The 18,618-nt window shown below is 42.6% G+C and overlaps 1 protein-coding gene across 1 annotated transcript in view; it reads right to left on the bottom strand.

The window, feature by feature from the left end:
- Positions 1 to 18,344, bottom strand: part of LOC126187571 (major facilitator superfamily domain-containing protein 10) — a 161,665-nt gene extending 143,321 nt beyond the window's left edge. Inside the window, exon 1 of the mRNA XM_049928731.1 lies at positions 18,229 to 18,344. The gene's annotated coding sequence lies outside the window, so the exon portion shown is untranslated. The remainder of the gene's footprint in view (positions 1 to 18,228) is intronic.
- Between the last annotated feature and the right edge of the window lie 274 nt (positions 18,345 to 18,618).

Raw genomic sequence — 18,618 nt, 5'->3', positions numbered from 1 at the left:
GAGGTAATAATGAATTTTGTCTTTTTGGTGTTGATGTTTAGGTTCATTCATCTGATGTGTTCTGCTGTTACGCTGGCTACTTTTTTTTCAATCGGAGGTCATCTATTATCAGCCATTAGGAACACAGAATAGCGAGTATTGTCAGTAACACAGGAGAACCAAAACAAAAATAGTATATACTTACCTAAAGGACAAATAACTTGTTTAAGTACCCATTTAAAACAGCATAAAAAGGCATGATATCTCCATTCTTAAAATTTTAGGAACAAGATACAGTGTCTGATAGGAGCTTAAAATACGAGTACGTTTACGGTCAAGACAGTTAGTATCCTCTTGTCAGCATACAGGAGACATACAGTTTAAGTACTGCACACTGCTGTTGTAATGACACGTACGCTGACGGAAAAATTGCAGCAGGAAGGAGTAGTTTTACGATATAAACGAAAGCTGGCAGGAGTGTTTCTACATCTGAAAGATGATGAAAGTTCAAATTTCGCACCTGCTGCATAAGAGGGGCGTTACTTTGCTTTAAACACACACTGTAACAGTCGTGAGCAGTTAGTTACCTTTGAGACTCAACGTGGTGAACTGATGTTAGTCAAGAATGCCTTTAAGACGACAAAGACTCCATCATCAACACATCACTGAGTTTGAACGAGGTCGTGTAACTAGGCTACTAGAGGTTGTTCGTTCCTTCTGAAATACTGCAGTAAACTTGGCAAGTCTGTAGCCACTGTACATAACTGCTGGCAACGGTGGTCTACGAGAATGTACAGTCACAATAAGACCGTGCTTCGCGTGGTCACGTGGCACTACCGAGAGGGAAGATCAGCATGTTCGGTGCGTGGCTCCGGCGCATCGTACGAGGTGCATTCAAGTTCTAAGGCCTCCGATTTTTTTCACCCGAAATCGATGAAACTGGCATTACTTCTCGACGTAATCGCCCTGCAAACGTACACATTTTTCACAACGCTGACGCCATGATTCCATGGCAGCGGCGAAGGCTTCTTTAGGAGTCTGTTTTGACCACTGGAAAATCACTGAGGCAATAGCAGCACGGCTGGTGAATGTGCGGCCACGGAGAGTGTCTTTCATTGTTGGAAAAAGCCAAAAGTCACTAGGAGCCAGGTCAGGTGAGTAGGGAGCATGACGAATCACTTCAAAGTTATCACGAAGAAACTGTTGCGTAACGTTAGCTCGATGTGCGGGTGCTTTGTCTTGGTGAAACAGCACACGCGCAGCCCTTCCCGGACGTTTTTGTTGCAGTGCAGGAAGGAATTTGTTCTTCAAAACATCTTCGTAGGATGCACCTGTTACCGTAGTGCCCTTTGCAACGCAATGGGTAAGGATTACGCCCTCGCTGTCCCAGAACATGGACACCATCATTTTTTCATCACTGGCGGTTACCCGAAATTTTTTTGGTGGCGGTGAATCTGTGTGCTTCCATTGAGCTGACTGGCGCTTTGTTTCTGGATTGAAAAATGGCATCCACGTCTCATCCATTGTCACAACTGACGAAAAGAAAGTCCCATTCATGCTGTCATTGCGCGTCAACATTGCTTGGCAACATGCCACACGGCAGCCGTGTGGTCGTCCGACAGCATTCGTGGCACCCACCTGGATGACACTTTTCGCATTTTCAGGTCGTCATGCAGGATTGTGTGCACAGGACCCACAGAAATGCCAACTCTGGAGGCGATCTGTTCAACAGTCACTCGGCGATCCCCCAAAACAATTTTCTCCACTTTCTCGATCATGTCGTCAGACCGGCTTGTGCGAGCCCGAGGTTGTTTCAGTTTGTTGTCACACGATGTTCTGCCTTCATTAAACTGTCGCACCCACGAACGCACTTTCGACACATCCATAACTCCATCACCACATGTCTCCTTCAACTGTCGATGAATTTCAATTGGTTTCACACCACGCAAATTCAGAAAACGAATGATTGCACGCTGTTCAAGTAAGGAAAACGTCGCCATTATAAGTATTTAAAACAGTTCTCATTCTCGCCGCTGGCGGTAAAATTCCATCTGCCGTACGGTGCTGCCATCTCTGGGACGTATTGACAATGAACGCGGCCTCATTTTAAAACAATGCGCATGTTTCTATCTGTTTCCAGTCTGCAGAAAAAAATCGGAGGCCTTAGAACTTGAATGCACCTCGTACTGCGTCTGCACCAGCAATCTGAGCAGCAGTTGGCACCACAGGGACACAACGAACTGTTGGAAATTGGTTACTTCAAGGACATCTGTTAGCCAGACGCCCTGTAGCGTGCATTCCACTGACCATAACCACCGCCATTTGCGACACAAGTGGTGTCAAACGTGAGTTCATTAGAGGACAGGGTGGAAGTTTGTGTGTTTTCTGATGAAATTTGGTTCTGCCTAGGTGCAAGTGATAGCCGTGTGTTGGTTAGAAGAAGTCTGCCTGAGAGCCTGCAACGAACCAGTCTGCGTGCTAGAGTACTGGACCTGCATCTGGAGATGTGTGGGGTGCGATTTTGTATAACAGCAGGGGCAATCTCATGGTTACCTCATGCATCCTGGCTGCAAATCTGTACGTCAGTCTGCTGATTCGACCTGTTGTGCTGCCATTCATGAACAGCATTCCGGGGGTGTTTTCCAATAGGATGATTCTCGTCCACATACTTCTTTTGTAACCCAGCATGCTCTGCAGAGTGTCGACATGTTGCCTTGGCCTGCTCGATCACCAGATAAGTCTCTAGCCAAGGACATACGGGTCATCATCAGACGACAACTCCAGCGTCGTCTTCAAACAGCATTAACAATCCACGTATTGACGACCAAGTGCAACAGGCATCAAACGCCACAATGCAAACTGACACCCGGCACCTGTACAATACAATGGATGCACGTTTGCATGTTTGCGTTCAGCCTACTAGCAGTTATGCCGGTTGTTAATGTACCAGCATCCCATATTTGCAATTGTTTACCTCGCACTGACATTAATCTGTGCTCTTGTAATGTTAATCACTTAAATATGTTACCTAGACAAATGTATTCTCAAAATTTCAATATTCTAAATTAATTATTTTTTTGATGTTGCGGTTTTTTCCCTCAGTGTGTATTTCAAAGAAAATAGTGATGTACGACATCAAAGAGACATGTTTAAAATACACTACCACTTGTCGAGCAGCTTTAAAGCAAACACTGTTGCTTGGCAAGTAGTTGACAGGAATTTCCAATCATTAAATCTGCCTAATTAGATAATTATTCGAAGGAATGGCTAAAGATATGTGAAGTTACGCCTATTTTGCTTAGTGGTTTCTTTATACGTTTGTATGAGAGTACAAACTCAACTCTCAGTCTTAGAAAAGGAGGTGAGAACAACATGAAAATGATTTTTTTTTGTGACTGTGTATAACACAGTTCGGTTGCACCCGATTTTATCATTAGCAATAAAAACATGTAGTAGTAAATGTACTGGAGAGTGAGTGCAGTAGTTTCCAGGATCCGTGAAAGGGCCTCTGCGTGATGTATTATTACGTTCCTTTACACAATATCCCTAATGTGCTCTTCTGTTGAATAAAGACTTTATTTACTATAGGTAGACTGCACTGGCTGGCTGTGGTGGTACAGTGGATCCAGCACTAGAGACCGGCCCTGGAGCTCCTGAGTTCTATCCTGGAGATGAGTGGAAATTTTTACTTGTTCCAGTCACTCCAGGGTGTCCCCAGGTCCAATCATGGCGTTAACAGACGAGAATTGGCGATGTTTCCGGGGCAAAAGGCCCAGGGTGACTGGTCTGCCGCACTTCTCCGCTTAGTGCCGTGGAAAAGGAAGGCTGCACTCTACCTGCGCTCAGGGCAACAGCCTGGTGTTGGCCATTCAGCACATACTTTACCTTTTACATTGCCCAATAAGATACTTCCATTAAACAATACGAATAGAAAATGTGGAAGTTAATCTAGCACTTCTGTCTTTAGGTCAACTCAGTGAGGGATATTTCTAAGACTGCTGAGAACTGAACATGACGATATAAATGATTGACAATTCATACACTACAGCAGGTGTTCCCTTTAATTTACAAACCAGCAGTGTTAAACTTATTAAAATACAAGTCTGAATGAAAAGTCCAATAATCCGCTGTAGCTGCATGTTCTGGTGTATATCTGAAAAGAACATTTTATAAATTAACGCTTTGATAATGGGGAAATGAAGTTGTCTGAAATATGTTAAGGTACTGAGTGATCAGACTTAAATACTGAAGAAAATATTACGCATCTAGTTAGAAAACTAAATAGGTAAGGTCTATACATATTTAATAAATAAAATTTGTAATTTCATACCAAGAGAAGGTTACTTAAGAATGCCATGTCTTATGGCATAGAGAGTTACAGAATGCCTCAGAGTAATCGTTGCCGTGGTTAGGCAAAGTTCTCAGTCCTCCTCAGTTGATAGAAACCATAATTAATGATGAAATCCAGCAAAATATGAATGAAGTGAAGTGGGAATCAGAAACTGATCCTTGATTAAAAAAGCAGTGAAGCAGTAACTAAAATGAAGAGGACAGTTCACATGTAACGTGGAACACCTGCACAAAACGGGTCTAAACTGTGTTAAAATCACGAACTTTCATCACTTTGATTGCCGGCCGCTGTGGCCGAGCGGTTCTAGGCGATTCATTCTGGAACCGCACGACCGCTACGGTCGTAAGTTCGAATCCTGCCTCGGGCATGGATGTGTGTGATTTGCTTAGATTAGTTAGGTTTAAGTAGTTCTAGGGGACTGATGACCTTAGATGTTAAGTCCCATAGTGCTCAGAGCCATTTGAACCATTTTTTTATTAAAATGTGTCCCTGTCGGTCTACGTCAAACAACAGAAAATGACACTCGTAAACATCATCCAGGAAAATATTAGGACCTGGAGTTCGTTGATTGGTTGGTTTGCGGGAAGGGATTAAACAGCAAGGTCATCGAAATAGGGAAGGATGGGGAAGGAAGTCGGCCGTGCTCTTTCAAAGAAACCATCCCGGCATTCGCCTGAAGGAAAATCACCTGAAGTGACTGGAGAATTAAATAAAAGTGATGAAAACTAATAAAATTTATGTTTTGAGATACACCGAAAAATTATTTTTAACACATTTTGGCAGCCACCAGTGATCGAAAGGAAGAGTTTTATGCTGAGGTCAGATTTACCGAAAGCTAACACGCTTATGTGTGTTTGTTACAAACATCATAATACTCGTAGCAACTGGCAACACAATTTACGAGGCGTCCTGTGTGTTGTCGGAGCGTGTGCGGTGGCTGCCGTCCAGGTACTGAAATGATTAAGGAAAGAATCTGACACCGGCAGCACGGTAGATACGAGAAGCGTGCTGCTAGTGCTCTGCTCAGGAACTGCGGTCGCCAAGCCTACTGTTGGGCTCGGCTCTCTGTATTATATACAAATTAAACCTAGGTGATACTAATGTAATAATGTTGCTGAGATGAACATTTAAAAATTGCTGCTTATTTCTCATTTATAAGCAACCTTCTTTTGGTATGGAATTACTGGTGGTGGTGGTAAGTTCCTATGGGACCAAACTACCGAGGTCATCGTTCCCTAGGCTTACGCACTATTTAATCTAATTTAAGCTAACTTACACTAAGGACAACACACACACCCATGCTCGAGGGAGGACTCGAATCTCCGACGGGGGGAGCCGCGCGATCCGTGGCAAGGTGACCCAGACCGCGCGGCTACCCTGCGCGGCTGAAATTACTAATATTATGAGTAGCTGAACGTAATGGACAGTGTCTTGAAACGAGGATATAAGATGAACATCAACAAAAGCAAAACGAGGATAATGGAATGTAGTCGAATTAAATCGGGTGATGCTGAGAGAATTAGATTAGGAAATCAGACGCTTAAAGTAGTAAATGAGTTTTGCTATTTGGGGAACAAAATAACTGATGATGGTCGAAGTAGAGAGGATATAAAATGTAGACTGGCAATGGCAAGGAAAGCGTTTATGAAGAAGAGAAATTTGTTATTATCGAGTATAGATTTAAGTGTCAGGAAGCCGTTTCTGAAAGTATTTGTATGGAGTGTAGCCATGTATGGAAGTGAAACATGGACGATAAATAGTTTGGACAAGAAGAGAATAAAAGCTTTCGAAATGTGGTGCTACAGATGAATGCTGAAGGTTAGATGGGTAGATCACATAACTAATGAGGAGGTACTGAAAATAATTGGGGAGAAGAGAAAATTGTGGCACAGTGATCGCTTGGTAGGACATATTCTGAGGCATCAAGGGATCACCAATTTAGTATTGGAGGGCAGCGTGGAGGGTAAAAATCGTAGAGGGAGACCAAGAGATGAATACACTAAACAGATTCAGAAGAATGCAGGTTGCAGTAGGTATTGAGAGATGAAGAAGCTTGCACATGATAGAGTAGCATGGAGAGCTGCATCAAACCAGTCTCTGGACTGAAGACCACAACAACAACAACATTTATTAAATACGTATGGGACTGTTCTTTGCTAGGCGAAAGTGATCCACACCTAGTTTCCTAACTAGATGCATAACATTTTCTTCCTTGTTTAAGCCTATTCACTCAGTACATATAGATGTTTCAGATAACGCCATTTCCCGATTATCTGCACACATATACACCAGGAGATGCAACTCAAGTGCTGCAAAGCCGACTGTCTGGGTCTTTAATCGACTTAAACAGATACAGCTACAGCGGACTATCGGACTTTTCATTCAGTTTTACATTTTTATGGTTTTAATACCTATAGTTAAACACCAATATTTAAATACCTGTTGTACTGTATGAATTGTCAATCAATTATGTATAGCTATTTTCGTTGCTGTTGCCCCTGTTTTAAATTCTGTATAAACTTGATGAACAGAGCTTGTTCGTTAATTTATCTATGTGCTGACGTCGTTTTAATTTGTTACGAAGTTGGTCTCCACGAAATTTTACAGACAGAATTTCGTTTAGTGTATGATCATTAATGTCTACTTCTCCTGCTATTAAGACACTTATGCTTAAAACTGAAGATGTTAAGTCTTTATGAGATTAAGACAACTTGTTTCTTGGGAATCAGCTTTAGGCATGTAGAGCTATCATCTGGGTAGTGTCTGGTAAAACTGAATTTGGCTGTTTGATTAGCTAGCTTGTGTTACCAGCAAACACTAGTGTTTTTAACGGTACATTGAAGTATCTGGAACATTATTTATGACGATTAAGAAGAAGAGTGTATCCAGTATCGATCCTGTGGAACCACACATGTATTCCCGTCCTGAAGTCAATTTCATGCCTGTGAGACCGGGCGAGGCGACGCCGTGGTTAGGACACCGGACCCGCATTCGGGAAGACGACGATTCAAACCCGCGTCCGGCCACCCTGATTTAGGTTTTCGGTGATTTTCCTAAATCGATTCAGGCAAATGTCGGGATGGTTCCTTTGAAAGGGCACGGCCGACTTCCTCCCCCAATCCTTTCCTCATCCGATGGGAACTATGACTTCATTGTTTGCCCCCCCCCTCTCCAAATCAGCCAACCAACCAACCTGTCAAGGTCTTCCCACGTAAGTCTCTGTCGTCATGGCAACACTCAAGCCATACCTTTGGAAAGGTCACGGAATATACTTAGTTGCATGATTTTTTTAATATTTTATATCTGTCAGGACATCATTTGAAAGACTTTGCATGGCTTTCCTTGTCGAGAATCTCTTATGAAAGCCATACAGAGAGGCAGATAAGTTCTGCACAAAAAAACGAATCCACTTTCTTAATGGTGTGCCTTAGGGCGTACAGTCGAGTTGTTGATTTCATTTTGTATTGTGCATAAAATAGAATCGACGTCTTGGCTGTACACCGGAAAACACGCCATTAATAATTCGCGTCGAGAAAACTTGAGAGATCACTCCAAAATCTTTCGAAATGTCTTCATTTTAATTGCTGTTTCTATGCCACGTGTGCAATATGACGACATCTTAAGTACTGAGACTCGATCTATTGGTCAGTACGTGTCTCGTAACGACAAGGAGGTTGCCTTGGGTGACAGCCAGGCAGCACGCAAACAGTGACGGAACTACTGTGACGTAATGGGGAAAAGGCACGTGCAGCGTCCGTAAGCAAACAACTATCAAGACGACGGTGTCCTGCGCTGCTCGCGTTATCTTCGCCTTGTGTCCTTCCTTAGCCCCAACTGGAAAAATGTTTCATTTGTTTCGACAGTACAACAATCGTTCAAAATCAGAGAAGCAGATGCAAAGACGGTATTCAATGAAAGCCGGTAACACTGTTACAACATCGTAGGTTTATTAGGAAAAGGTGAACATTTTTCGGCTTGGTACACCGTTGACGTAGATGCATATCAAATTTTTCTTTTACTGTAGGTTTAGGAATAACATAAGTCAAGTGTCAATTTGATATGCGGAACTGCTTTGTCGAACTGCGTACGTAAAGTATTCGTACTATCTGTGTTTAATGCAAGTAGATGAGCTCTAGTCTCGGATCTACATCTACATCTACATGATTACTCTGCAATTCACATTTAAGTGCTTGGCAAAGGGTTCATCGAACCACAATCATACTGAAACTTCCTGGCAGATTAAAACTGTGTGCCCGACCGAGACTCGAACTCGGGACCTTTGCCTTTCGCCTTTCGCCTTTGCCTTTCGCCTTTCGCCTTTGCCTTTCGCCTTTGCCTTTCGCGGCAAAGTTTGGAAGGTAGGAGACGAGGTACTGGCAGAAGTAAAGCTGTTAGTACCGGGCGTGAGTCGTGCTTCGGTAGCTCAGATGGTAGAGCACTTGCCCGCGAAAGGCAAAGGTCCCGAGTTCGAGTCTCGGTCGGGCACACAATTTTAATCTGCCAGGAAGTTTCATATCAGCGCACACTCCGCTGCAGAGTGAAAATCTCATTCTGGAAACATCCCCTAGGCTGTGACTAATCCATGTCTCCGCAATATCCTTTCTTTCAGGAGTGCTAGTTCTGCAAGGTTTGCAGGAGAGCTTCTGTAAAGTTTGGAAGGTAGGAGACGAGGTACTGGCAGAAGTAAAGCTGTGAGTACCGAGCGTGAGTCGTGCTTCGGTAGCTCAGATGGCAGAGCACTTGCCCGCGAGAGGCAAAGGTTCCGAGTTCGAGTCTCGGTCGGGCACACAGTTGTAATCTGCCAGGAAGTTTCATATCAGCGCACACTCCGCTGCAGAGTGAAAATCTCATTCTACAATCATACTATCTCTCTACCATTCCACTCTCGAACAGCGCGCGGGAAAAACGAACACCTAAACCTTTCTGTTCGAGCTCTGATTTCTCTTATTCTATTTTTATGATCGTTCCTACCTATGTAGGTTGGGCTCAACAAAATATTTTCGCATTCGGAAGAGAAAGTTGGTGACTGAAATTTCGTAAATAGATCTCGCCGCGACGAAAAACGTCTTTGCTTTAATGACTTCCATCCCAACTCTCGTATCATATCTACCACACTCTCTCCCTTATTACGTGATAATACAAAACGAGCTGCCCTTTTTTGCATCCTTTCGATGTCGCCCGTCAATCCCACCTGGTAAGGATCCCATACCACGCAGCAATATTCTAACAGAGGACGAACGAGTGTAGTGTAAGCTGTCTCTTTAGTGGACTCGTTGCATCTTCTAAGTGTCCTGCCAATGGAACGCAACCTTTGGCTCGCCTTCCCCACAATATTATCTATGTGGTCTTTCCAACTGAAGTTGTTCGTAATTTTAACACCCAGGTACTTAGTTGAATTGACAGCCTTGAGAATTGTACTATCTATCGAGTAATCGAATTCCAACGGATTTCTTTTGGAACTCATGTGGATCACCTCACACTTCTCGTTATTTAGCGTCAACTGCCACACCGTACAGCAATCTTTTCTAAATCGCTTTACAACTGATACTGGTCTTCGGATGACCTTATAGACGGTAAATTACAGCATCATCTGCGAACAACTTAAGAGAACTGCTCAGATTGTCACCCAGGTCATTTATATAGATCAGGAACAGCAGAGGTCCCAGGACGCTTCCCTGGGGAAAACCTGATGTCACTTCAGTTTTACTCCATGATTTGCCGTCCATTACTACGAACTGCGACCTTCCTGACAGGAAATCACGAATCCAGTCGCACAACTGAGACGATACCTCATAGGCCTGCAGCTTGATTAGAAGTCGCTTGTGAGGAACGGTGTCAAAAGCTTTCCGGAAATCTAGAAATACGGAATCAACTTGAGATCTCCTGTCGATAGCGGCCATTACTTCGTGCGAATAAAGAGCTAACTGCGTTGCACAAGAACGATGTTTTCTGAAACCATGCTGATTACGTATCAATAGATCGTTCCCTTCGAGGTCATTCATAATGTTGGAATACAGTATATGCTCCAAAACCCTACTGCAAACCGACGTCAATGATATAGGTCTGTAGTTCGATGGATTACTCCTACTACCCTTCTTAAACACTGGTGCGACCTGCGCAATTTTCCAATCTGTAGGTACAGATCTATCGGTGAGCAAGCGGTTGTATATGATTGCTAAGCAGGGAGCTATTGTATCAGCGTAATCTGAAAGGAACCTAATCGGTATACAATCTGGACCTGAAGACTTGCCCGTATCAAGCGATTTGAGCTGCTTCGGAACCCCTAAGGTATCTACTTCTAAGAAATTCTTGCTAGCAGCTGTTCGTATTTCAAATTCTGGAATATTCCATTCGTCTTCCCTGGTGAAGGAATTTCGGAAAATTGCGTTCAATAACTCCGCTTTAGCGGCACAGTCGTCGGTAACAGTACCATCAGCACTGCGCAGCGAAGGTATTGACTGCGTCTTGCCGCTTGTGTACTTTACATACGACCAGAATTTCTTCGGATTTTCTACCAAATTTCGAGACAATGTTTCGTTGTGGAACCTATTAAAGGCATCTCGCATTGAAGTCCGTGCCAAATTTCGCGCGTCTGTAAATTTTAGCCAATCTTCGGGATTTCGCGGTCTTCTGAACTTCGCATGCTTTTTCCGTTGCCTCTGCAACAGCGTTCGGACCTGTTTTGTGTACCATGGGGGATCAGTTCCATCTCTTACCAGTTTATTAGGTATGAATCTCTCAATTGCTGTTGCTACTATATCTTTGAATTTGAGCCACATCTCGTCTACATTTGCATAGTCAGTTCGGAAGGAATGGTGATTGTCTCTTAGGAAGGCTTCTAGAGACACTTTATCCGCTTTTTTAAATAAAATTATTTTGCGTTTGTTTCTGGTGGATTTGGAAGAAACGGTATTGAGCCTAGCTACAACGACCTTGTGATCACTAATCCCTGTATCAGTCATGATGCTTTCTATTAGCTCTGGATTGTTTGTGGCTAAGAGGTCAAGTGTGTTTTCGCAACCGTTTACAATTCGCATGGGTTCGTGGACTAATTGATCGAAATAATTTTCGGAGAAAGAATTTAGGACAATCTCGGAAGATGTTTTCTGCCTACCACCGGTTTTGAACAAGTATTTTTGCCAACATATCGAGGGAATGTTGAAGTCCCCACCAACTATAATCGTATGAGTGGGGTATTTATTTGTTACGAGACTCAAATTTTCTCTGAACTGTTCAGCAACTATATCATCGGAGTCTGGGGGTCGGTAGAAGGAGCCAATTATTAACTTAGTTCGGCTCTTAAGTATAACCTCCACCCATACCAATTCGCACGGGGTGTCTACTTCGACTTCACTACAAGATAAACCACTACTGACAGACACAAACACTCCACCACCAATTCCGCCTAATCTATCTTTCCTGAACACCGTCTGAGACTTCGTAAAAATGTCTGCAGAACTTATTTCAGGCTTTAGTCAGCTTGCTGTACCTGTAACGATTTCAGTTTCTGTGCTTTCTATTAGCGCTTGAAGCTCAGGGACTTTCCCAGTACAACTACAACAATTTACAACTACAATTCCGACTGTTGCTTGATACAAGCACGTCCCGTATTTGCCACGCACCCTTTAAGATTGCAGCCCATCCCGTACTTTCCCGACGCCTTCTAACCTAAAAAACCGCCTAGTCCACGCCACACAGCCTCCGCTACCCGAGTAGCCGCCAGCTGAGTGTTACAAAATTCTTTGCAAATAGCTCTCTATCGTCAATGGACATTTAGTCAATGTTGCTGAATGTTATTAAGTGTGTTCGTTTATGTTTAGTAGCTAAGACACGGGTGACAATTTCAGAGGATACCCACGCGAAGGCAGCCCCAGACTACTACTGAAATGGAAGATATCGAGGATGCGTACATGTTGGTATTGAACGATCGACAACTGAAAGTGTATGGAATATAGTTTACAAAATTGCACAATACAGTATGTATGAAGAATTAACCAGAAAGAACTGTTCCGCTAATCAAAAGGAAATATGACAGTGAAGTCTACGTTATGTTCGAAGTGTTTTAAAAAGTATCAAGGTGATTTTATGCACCATTTTATTTCTGTAAACGAGTCATGGAAAACAGACAGAAATGAAAGAAGTTGGCGGCTGCTATTCGTCCTGAACCAGAATAAAGTCAGCTTTGTATTGTTCAAAGCTTATGCCTAGATAAATAAGTAGATTAAGATTTAACGTCCAGTCTCTGAAGAGGTCATCAGAGACGGAGCATAAGGTCGGGTAGGGCGAGGACACACAAATAAATCGTTCATGAGCTCTCCAAGGTAAACATTCCGGTACTCGTTTCAAATCTGGAGGACGAGTATTTGAACCGCAGTCGTCAGGAATTCGAGTGTAGTGTGCTACCCATTTCGCCACTTGCTGTTATGTTCATTGTATTCTCGGATGCAAAAATGATTCGCCGTATCAATTGTCTTGCAAAGAGCAAAACAATAACTGGCGAATATTACTCTAAGTCTTCTGCACCGAATGCGTAAAGAAATGCGTGAAAGGGCACCTGGACTGCAAAAAAGGAAACGAACCACTTTTCTTGCCCACAAAGGTATGTTAAATTGGGAAACACAGCCCGCATTAATCATACACTGTAGGCTTTCAAGGCCAGTATTTGTGATATTGCTAATATTTGCTTTAAGGGCATAATACCTTGGTCCAAGACGTAATTCTCTGCTTAACGTTTCGTCTTCCACTACTTTCTGTGTCGTTATTGCCTCTGATGAAATCTCCAGCAATGGAAGACGAAACGCTAGTCAGGCCTTATGCCCATAAATCAAATACAAGCAATATCACGACTTGCATTATTCGTGTACGACATCTTGCAAATAGTAAACGCAGATGAATACGTAGATTTCTCCTTCCTAAATTTCCAAAAGGGGTTCGACACTGTAACACTTCGTCCACCAATAACCAAGAACGATCTCTCGTACGATCATCGCAGATACGCGACTAATTCAGTGGATGTTTGGCTAATAGAAACCATTACGTTATAAAACGTTCTGCAGGGAAAAAAGTAACATCAAGTGCTCCGCTAGGGAGCGTAATAGGACGTGTAATGCCCTCATTATACGCAAACTATTTATCAGATAGGATCAGCAGCACTATAAGAACGTTCAATGACGGTCGTGTTGTCTACAGGAACATATCACCATTGAAGAATATTTAAGAAATGCAAGGAGACTTGTACAAACGTTTCATCTGGAGTAATGAGTGACAGCACTCTTTAAATGTGGATAAATGCACGAAAATGCTCCAAACAGAGAAAGAAACCCGATTGTATTCGGTTACAAAACTAGGGGCGAACAACTGAGCGTATCACATCATAAAGCATTTAGGAGCAACAGTAAGAAGCTATTTGAAATGGAATGATCACGTACGAGAACGGGTGAAAAGTGATGCCTCCGAATTTTTAATGTGAAAACGCTTAAAGCTTTTTAAATTTAACAAAGTTGTTAACATTCTGCATCTTTGTTCTCCATGTCCACATGTTTATTTCCCAACATATTCATCCTGGCGAAGAACTAATTTCTCCAACGAGAGACCAGTTTGTTGATACCGTCACCGCAGAATGTAACTTGCAACTCATTATCACTATCAAAGTAAAGCACGCCAAAATATTCAAATGGTTCAAATGTTTCTGAGCACTATAGGACTCAACTGCTGTGGTCATAAGTCCCCTAGAACTTAGAACTACTTAAACCTAACTAACCTAAGGACATCACACACACCCATGCCCGGGGCAGGATTCGAACCTGCGACCGTAGCAGCAGCGCGGCTCCGGACTGGAGCGCCTAGAACCGCACGGCCACCGCGGCCGGCACCAAGATATTCTTTAAGTTTTGGGAACAGATGCAAATCGCATGAGGCCATGTCGGGACTGTATGAAGGATGATCGATGATGGTGAACCCAAGGTGTCGAACTGTTGCAGATGTCGCAGGGCTCGTGTGTGGACCGGCATTGTCGTGCTGAAAGAGAGGGTGCTCCATGTGTGGACTAACTCTCCGAATTCTAAATTAGATTACAGCGTGCTGTTTCTCAAGTACCGACATAGTTACTTTATACATCGGCTTGTTACGTTTTACCATTCGGAGTGCTCTAGCAGTAGAGCGCTGCAGATATGGAGACATGAAGAATAAATATGAAGGATGGTAATAACATTTGTTTTATTTAAAAAGTTTGAAGACTTTTCACATAAAAAAATTCGGAAGCACTACTTTCCTGAACGCCCCCGTAAAATCAGTATTAGGGAAGGCGAGGAAAACTTAGATTCGTTGGAAGTGTTCCGAGAAAGTGCGTTGCTTCTGTAAAGCAAAGTCCTTACAAGATAGTGCGACCATTTCTAGAATACTGTTCCAGCGTTTGGAATCCTTATAAGGTAGACATGCCGAAATAGACATGGATATATGCTATGAACGAATTTACGGACGCCATTCTAGAATCATAACAGAGTAATAAAATGCTCGGGGAACTTAAATGTGAATCCTTGAAAAACAACGACGTAGTTTTCGCGAAACACTTTTGAGTGAATTTAGAGAACCTCTGTTGGAAGGAAATTGTACGAACATGATACGGTCACCTCCGCATAATAAGAGAATAAGCTAATAAGGGAATAACACCAACTTTACGTCATGTTTCCAGAGGAAAAATACAGTTGCAGATATCAGTCCCAGCAATCGATTCCGCGTGAAAATTTGGGCCGTAATTCTGACAGTACTAAGTTATGAGCTTGTGGTCGTGCTGCTTTTAAACTTCGCGCGCACCGGTTGCCTGTCACTCGCTCCGCCCCTACGCAACCGCCTAATGCCCGAGCACCATGTACAGTGTAGTGGAGTGAAAAAGAGGTTCGTGTTCATAGTGTCGGTGAACCAACAAGCGATAGTGCGGCTCCTCCAGGTACGGTACGGAATAACAGTCAAATTGTAGTGCTTCAACATCGAAGAACGAGAGCTGCTGAAAGTCTTGACTGGTAAGCATCGTTATATTTGGCTCTTCGACTAACTTTTATACAAGGCACACGAAAGCGTATGGGACTTTCCTTGTGGTATTATTGATACCTTTCAATTTCGTTGCAGAAAACGTAGACAACTTCACGAATGAAGTCATGCTAGATATAGAGCAAAATAGCGACGTTCGATGGTTCTTTGTATGAGTGTGGTAATGACGATGACGACAATGAACAGCAACATTCGTCGAAAAGCTTCGTTGGTACAGCGGAAGTAAGTGATGGTGATGCTTGCCGTGAAGATCTAATTTTGCCGATACCACTCTGACCCTGTCAACAACCGAGTAGTACATGAAACGAGCTGACATCACTTGAAGAAGTGGAAAGGAGGCAAATCTGTCTTAAATTATTAAAACAAAAAAAGACTTGTATGTATGGTGTGAAGACGCTGAAAAGCGGCTTACGCATAAACAAAACTCTACCTAGATAAATTTAATAACGTATACTGAAAAAAAGATGACGTTTTGTGGGGTGTTCAAGCAGCAATGGAGGTGGCACTAACGATTTTTAAAGCATGTTCAGGGTTTGCTACGCTTTAAAACAGAAATATGGTAGTCTTATCACGAGAAATAACCCATGTTACTATAAATAAACGAGACAGCCATACTACTGTGTGCGAAGAGTTTATTACTGAACCAGAGCTATTATGGAAGCGGTTAGAAGACAGAATGTGTACAATATGGATCAGAGAGGATTTAATTTAGTAATTACGTCCGGTCGATATCTGGCCTAGAAAGGAACGAAAGACGTCGACAGTAACACGACGCTCGGCTAAACAATAAGGCCAATGGTATCAGGAGACGGACACTTGCTGTCACCTCTGTTTGTGTTTTTAAAATACCCGAACTCAAGCAAAGTTTGCTTCGTGCGGACAACATTTTATCTCCTAGAGATGTCAGCAAAGAACATTTACGGATGTGGCGACAGAAATTCGCGCCTGCGCTTTAGGAGGCTGCAGTGGGGTGGAGCGAGTGACGCAGAACCTGTGCGGCTGCATATTAAAAAGTTTTACTCACGGCGTACTATCAAAATTATCGCCCAAATTTTCATGTGTGATCTATCGTTGGGACAGATATGTTGAAAATGTGGTTTTCCTTCTTAAAATATGAGGTCAAGTTGGTGATGTTCACTCGTAAGAGAGATTAGGGCACGTACCTATCATTTCCTCTCGTTCATACAATGGAATAGGACAGAAAATCTCTTGTTTTTGTGCGAAGTAACCTCCGCCATGCATTGCACAGTGGCTTACGGAGTATTTATGTAGATGGAATGTGTTCTGGAGCTTAAATTGTTGTGAAATTCACCCAGTTCAACAGACTCTGACTGGGAGACAAAAACAAGGAAAAAAACAGTTTTATTGACTTTCCAGAGTGAGTGTTACGGGTAGAATCTTTGCATTCCAAAGAGGTGGTCAAAATACATCGACGTAAAAGGGGACTATTACTGGATATGCTATCTAAGTACGTCTCACTCGTCCAAGCAACACTGGCTGGTTGCAGTGCTGTAGTGCGAGTGGACGGAAAATGAAATGCTTGGTTCACCATCATAAAGGAAATAAGGCAAGACGACGCCGTTTGTGTAATTACATTCCATCTGACTCTCGAAGCAGCTCTTCCGAAGCTCCAAATATCTGGTTATATACGCAGGTATGCGCGTATGCCGATGATGTAGTAAGTATTAGCCGAGAGGGGTCTCATTAAAGAGAACAGTGAAGGATCTGAAGGAAGCTAATGAAATGGAGAGCTAGTACATGTTGCTCACTCAATAAAAAATCAGGAAAGATTATTAGTAGCAAATTTGAATTTCTGAACACATGCAAAATTTGAATATATGATATCTAATATTAATAGCGTAAATTCCATTCCAACTGAAATAAAATCACGCATCTAAAGCGGATGTTGCCACACGTTTAAGAAGTTACAAGCCTCCTAAATATTAAACAGGTTAAACTTTTAAACTCTAAAAATACAAGACCACTATCGGTGCAGCTGTAACCTATGGATATGAAACCTGGATGTTAACGACTACTGATGAGCAGAAGCAAATAATATTTGAGCGCAAAGTTCCGTACGTGATAATATGGGGCAGTTCAGGATAGCTTCTTGGAGATCTAGAACACGTGCGAGTTGGACAATCTTGTAGAAGGAACTATATTTTAACATCCATAAAAAAAAAAAATTCCTGGCTTTAACTCGTTCTTAGGATCGAGGCTGGAAGACAAAAAGGTTTATGAATATAGGACAAATTGAACAAGACAGTTAAGAATACCAATAAAGCAGTGAATATACAATGTGGAAGAGAATATGAAGAAGTGGAGACTAAAAAAAAAAAAATTGGGAAACTTGTAGAACAGGACAAGACTCACACAACGAGAACAACTGGTCTACATTAGGAGAGCAACCAACCACAAATTTACTTTCAGTTCCTTTATTAAAAGGGTATCGTTACCGCTTTCGAATCGTTGTGATTCATCCTCAGACGGTTTACACGCTTTCTTTATGACATGTGGTGTGTTTTTTATATATTAATTGTCGTGAAACGTCGGTTTGGAGTGTTTGTTTCCATAACATTCGTCCAACAGATGTAAATGCATTCCCACTGCATTCGTATTGTTGCACACGTAAGTTGTTCTCACTAAACACTTTAGATTTGTCACTGAGAAGATTTCTACTACGCACCACATGTTTTGATACATACGTACAACAGCCACGGTCTCCATCATGACAAAATTGCATGGTCTACATTAGCTTCTTTCTTTAGAGATCTGTTCAGATTCACTATGAAATGTTTTACGTAGTGTTAACTCTTATTTTCTTCGTAGTGCGTGTTGAGAAAAGCACTTACCACTGCCCTTGTGGATATCCAGCGCCTCAATGAAGGGGTCTGCGAATTGCACTGTCAGTCGTAGCTGGCAACGCAGCCACAGTCATACACAACCGGGTTATTCAAGCACTCGCTCTCGTCTGACCGATGTTAAGCATTGTCGACCTCGATTCTTATGCAGGAAAACATTGTGCTTCACAGGAACTTGTTCTACAGCCTAGTGACCGCTCAAGGACGTACACTCACGTCAGTCGTGGTTTCCCTGTGGCTGCATTGCTTCCAATCTCTCAGTATCTCTTTGCTGTAATTTACCAGACAACTAATTGACAGCTAGTTATTGTCAGTCGCTGTTGTCGTCCACACAGGGCACAACCGTCTAAATACTGACTGCCACACAGGCACAGACGTGGC

The sequence above is a fragment of the Schistocerca cancellata genome, chromosome 5, assembly GCF_023864275.1.
Source record: "Schistocerca cancellata isolate TAMUIC-IGC-003103 chromosome 5, iqSchCanc2.1, whole genome shotgun sequence".
Lineage (NCBI taxonomy): Eukaryota > Metazoa > Arthropoda > Insecta > Orthoptera > Acrididae > Schistocerca > Schistocerca cancellata.
This window is presented reverse-complemented; position numbering and strand designations above follow the sequence as displayed.